Source organism: Propithecus coquereli, unplaced genomic scaffold (assembly GCF_000956105.1).
Source record: "Propithecus coquereli isolate 6110/MARCELLA unplaced genomic scaffold, Pcoq_1.0 Scaffold479, whole genome shotgun sequence".
NCBI classification, from domain to species: Eukaryota; Metazoa; Chordata; class Mammalia; order Primates; family Indriidae; genus Propithecus; species Propithecus coquereli.
Genome location: NW_012150607.1, coordinates 165,783 through 171,281, shown reverse-complemented (window position 1 = coordinate 171,281; position 5,499 = coordinate 165,783).

Sequence of the window (5,499 nt, the reverse complement as noted above, 5' to 3'; positions counted from 1 at the left end):
GATCTAAATGTTTGGCCACTGTCGCTTTACCAACACTAGGGTACCCCTGAAGTCCAGCAATACTGTGACTCTTGCAGATTCCTAGTGGTACCACCTTGGTGGACTTGGGTAAAATATAGGAGAATTCCCTGGAGTGTAACAGGGAATGGCCTTGCGGGGAGGGTGGACATATTTCCTGTCTCTTTAAAACTTCTCCCATTCTGTATGGGAACTGCAGCCTGGCCTGCATCCCTGAGGCAGGTTAAGTCTTTTGATAAAGCTCCCAGGTGGCATGGAGTTCACAGGCTTTGTCTTTGGCAGAGATATGATGCTTAGGAGTTAGCGACAGACATTGCCTGAAGCTGAAAACCCTCCCTTTAGAAACTCTGTATTTCTGCCTATGTTGAGGAAGTTTGGGATTTTGAAGTCAGGTCTACTGTTTTTTCTCCTTTACAAAGTAAATTCTCTTTCCTTTCCCCAAATCACTTGTTCTCATTCTTCTGATTTGGCCTCAGGGAAAAGGGGTCGAGTTTTCAGTAATAGGATTACCAGGAAACATCTCTTGCTCTCTTTCCTCACTTTTCCCCAAACAGAAAACGTCTCACTCTCTGGGCTGGGCTTCCTGGAGTTGGGAAAGGGGTGCAATGAACACTCCAATGGACACCACATCTGGGACTGTGCAGAGTCACATGTCACGTCAGTATAGTACTGGATCTTCCCAGATGCTGTGACCACAACTGCCTGGCTACCACTGATGTTTATTCAAGGCCCAAGGTCTCTTATTAGGTGGAGAAACCTGCCGTGATTAGGTCCTTTACTTCAGAACAGCAGGTTCTCTTCTGGTCCAGGTTGGATCTAGAAATGCCACGCAGGAATCAGGGGCTTCAGAAAACTGCTGGGTACTTATTTTTTTATTATTATGACTAAGCTGATAACCAAGGTGCAAGCCAAAGTCCTCCGTGGAATTTGCTTTCCTTTTCCCAAGCAGAAGGAGTCGCTTTCTGATCTTCGCTGCCTAGAGTTGGGGGAGGGGTGAAAAAGACATTCCCTATGCAGCCACAGCTGGTGTGTCACTGGGTCACATGCACCCATAGTGCACTGGCTCCAAGACCAGTGCAGCACCAGGACTTACACAACGACTACAGTCTTTGTGGCCTGATTGCCTTTCAGATTTATTCTGCGTCCTGGGACACTTTCACCAGACAGCATTGGAGCTGGCTTGTAATCATTTTCCTACTGCCGAGGCAGAGGATTGCCCTCTGGCTGGGACTGGTCTAAATGCTTACTCTGTGGGTGCTGGCAGAATTCTACCTTATGTTGTTTTCCACTGTGACAGGGCAGCACTGAGGTCCAATGCAAAGTCCCACGATTACTTCACTATCTCTCCCCCAAGCACAAAGATCCTCTCCGCTTCTGTGCAGCCCTGCTGGGGAATTGGGAAGTGGTGGACTAGGCAGTGCCATACTGTATTTCTTATCCTCTTCAATGCCTCTTTCCTTAGTATGACTTTGAAACCAGTTATCGTGTTCACTCTCCTGTTTTTTGGTACTTATGAAGGTGTTTTCTTGCATGCACAGCTGTTCTATCTGGTGTTCCTGTGGGGATGATTGCAAAAGGGTTCTGTTCAGCCATCTCTCTCTATCCTTTCCCAGGAAATCTCTATCTCTTTTTCTTATAAGTCTATTCAGGTTTTCTGTTTGCTTTTGAATTTATTTCAAAATTTTTCTTGTCTTTGCCTACCTGTGGTGAAGATCTTGTCACACAGTGGCAATGGTAGGGAGGGTGGAACAGGTCATGTTTGAAATGCAACAGCCTCTCCATAGTTTTATAAAGTTTTTGTCGTTTTTATTTAAGTACAACTTTTTATCACCACCAGACGCTTTTATCAGCAGTACATGGTCTGACTGCAATACCTTATTCAGACTAAATATTTCTTTATGTGCTATGTATTAGGATGATAATTTTTAGATATTTTAACATTTTTAGCTTAAAAACATTTTTTAGTGTTAAAGATGCATTGTAAATACATCACTTTCAAAATCAGGATGTTCTGTGATATAATCTAAACTTTTAATAAGTTAATAGAGTCGATTTAAACAAAATGATGTAGGACATATCCTGAGTGTACATGTGTATAGTCATCAATTCAGCACCGAGTTATCTTTTGTAAACAGACACATACACACACACACACATACACACACACACACACATGTGCATACATACTAGTGTGTCGCCCAGCTGGCACTGTCTTCATAAAGGTATTCCAATGTTCTACCATTCTGAAGATGCTTCAGAATGGTGGATAATATGGTATGACTAGTAAATTTCATAAGCATGGGATCATTGCCACTCTTCCTTTGGTCTGAAGTGAATTCCTGGATCAGAAGTAATGCTGTGTAGATTATCATGATGACTGATAAGGCATTCTGTATAGCCACAGATGGTAATTTTTGCAGGAGCATTGCATGCAAGAAATGAAGATCTGTATTGAGATTAATCATCTATTTCAGTTAGAGTAAAAGGCTGCCTCTACTAAAATGGAATCTGTCCAATGTAATCAACTTGCTATCAGGTAACTTGATCATCACCCTGGTGAATGATATCATATCAGGAATTCACATTGGTCTCTGCTGCTGGCAGATTGGGCTTTTAGTGGTGGTCTTAGCAAGGTATTCCTTGGTGAATTAAAATCTTTGGTGCTGACCATAGTCAACTTTGTTCATGAGTCCACTGGGTAAAGATAGCAGTGGCTGAGGAAAGAGGCTGACTGGTGTTTACAAAACAGGTCATTTATCCACTTGACTATTAAAATTATCCTATGCCAATGACACCCTTTGGTAAACATTCATATGGGACACAATTATCTTCATGTTTTGGCCATCCAGAGAGGTTTATTTACATATCTCTCCCCCATGTTTCTCTGTAATAAATTTTCCAATCATGTTCCTTCCAAGTCTCTGATCATTCAGCCAAACCACCACCTACACAGTCAATATACAATTACATGTCTGGCCACGTATCCTTCCAGGCAAAGTGAACAATTAAGTGCACTGATTGAAGTCCTGCCACTAGAAAGATTTCTCTATGCCACTGTATTTCTTTATTGATCTTTGTGTATCATGAAGAGCCATCTGTAAATAAGCTCAAGTGCACTTCCCCTGTCAACTGATTACAGGGAACTTCCCATAAGGTGTTGATACAAGCTTGGGGAGATAATGCAGGATACCACGAGTAGGAACCCTGGGCCTTTGGGCCACTTCCTAATGTAACTTACTTGTGCCTTCATGTCCTGCTAAAGCTGGATCATGTATAATCCACTTCCATCTGATGGTGGAGTGCTGCTGTGCATATCTAACTTTATGGCTTGACGGTTTAGATAATATCCAGTTCAGGATGGGGAGCTCAGGTCACATGGCTACTTGATGGCTTATGGTTAAGTGCTTAGTCTCTACTAAGATCCATTAACAGGCCAAAAAGTATTTCTCAAAAGAAGAGTAGTTATCTGTGAAGAATAGCAAGGCTTTGCTCTAAAATTTTAAATGTCTGTGCTGTGATTTATGTATGGGCTAGCCAAAGGCTCCAAATAGCATCCTTGTCTGTCAGCATCACTTCAAGCACCATTGGATCTGCTGAATCATGGCTGAAGTGGCAGAGCAGTCTGCACGTGCTCCAGACCTTTCTCCTCTTCTTGGCCATGATAAAAACTTAAATATTTTGGATCACTTGACAAACAGGCTGGAGTAACACATCCAAAGAAGAATATATTTCCTGTAGTATCTGGAGGCCCATAAGGCATTATTTATTTTTTAGTTGTGGGAGGGGCCAGATGCAATAAATTTTACTTCACTGTAGAAGGGATGTCAAATTATGTCCCACACCACTGGTCTTCTAGCAATTTCAATGAGGAGGAGGACTCCTGAGTTTTTGGTAAATTTATATCCCACATTTTAGCTGTCGAATATCTTACCAATATGTCCAGAGTAGCTGCTACATTTTGTTCACTAGGTCCAGTCAGCATAATGTCATTAATGTAATGGACCACTGTGATATCTTTTGGAACAGAAAGTCAATCAAAATTACTGTGATAAAAATTAGAAAATAGGGCTGAAGAGTTGATCTCTTCCTGAGGTAAGACGGTGAAGGTGTATATGTGGTTTTTTCAGTTGGCAGAAAACTACTTCTGGTGGTCTTTACTAATGGGTATCAAGAGAAAATTGTTTTCCAGATCAATACTTGCATATCGGATACTGAGTGGTATTGGGAAATAAAGCTAAGAGACATGAGGGGTGTTTTGGAGGGCCTTGCCTTGAAGGAATCTGTGGGCCTGTTAGTTCACAGAGTAGAGGCTGCTTCTAGCAAAGGGAGGCATTGTCAGAGAATGTCTGCAATGTGTCCTCTTCAATGCTGCAAGCCATCGCCTAGAGCTTATGTGCAAAGCAGAGCTCGGTTTGGGCCCAAGGCTGAGAAGCTGATTGAAATGCCTGCCCAGCAGACAACGTGCAGCTGGAACTATCTTAAACTTCGAGGCTATTCCTGCTTCATTCCTGACCACATGTCTCTGTATTTAGAGAATAGATTAGATTAGTACACAGACTTAGTGTTCCCACTTTATACATTTTTATCTTTAATTTGTATGCTCAGTTATGTCTATTTCTAACTTAGGGCTTAACATGTTTATCTTAGAAAAATTTTGTAACCGTCTATTATTGTAGACAGAATTAGGTAAGGGTCCCTTTAAACCTTTGGGAAGCCTTGAAACCTCAAAAAATGAGCCGTACACATAATTCTTTAACCAAGGACAATTATTTGCTGTAACAATAAATACTGATGTGGGATTTCACTCAGGGCCTCACAACTCACGGGAATGCTGGAGGACCCCTGACTCCTCCATCACTTTAAATTGCACTTTGTCTCTGTCTCTGTTATTTCTCTGTCTCTATCATTTCCAAGTCTCTTGCGACGATCCTGGCTGGGACCTGTTTTTCTGGGAGAATAGCTAACTCCAGGCGGAGTGGTATGTTACAATTCTTAGTAAATGAAACTATATCTGGAACATCAGCTTCAATTGAAGTCACCACCTAGTTAAACTTATGATAATCCAACATTTTTCTTCAAGAGCTATTTGTCTTCTACACAGTGAAAATAGGTGAATGAATAAGGATGTGTTGAAATCACCACCTGTACATACTTTATGCCCTTAATGTGGCACTTCTGCAATCCCTCTGAAAATGTGGTATTGTTTCGGTTTATTATTTTCCTGTATAAAGACAGTTACAGTGGCTTCCACTTGGTATTTCCCACATTTATAGCCCTCACTGCTTAGGTGAAGAAACCAGTGTGGGAAATCTGCCAGCTGCTGGGTATATGCATTTCAATTATCCATTGATGAACATGAGAGAAAAACCTAGGATGGGTTCTAGGGCACAACTCTAGGGCCCACTCCATTGGTAACCTGACTTTCATAAACCCCTATCTGACTGGTGGGCCACAGCGACCTATGGGTTCTCCTTAAATTAA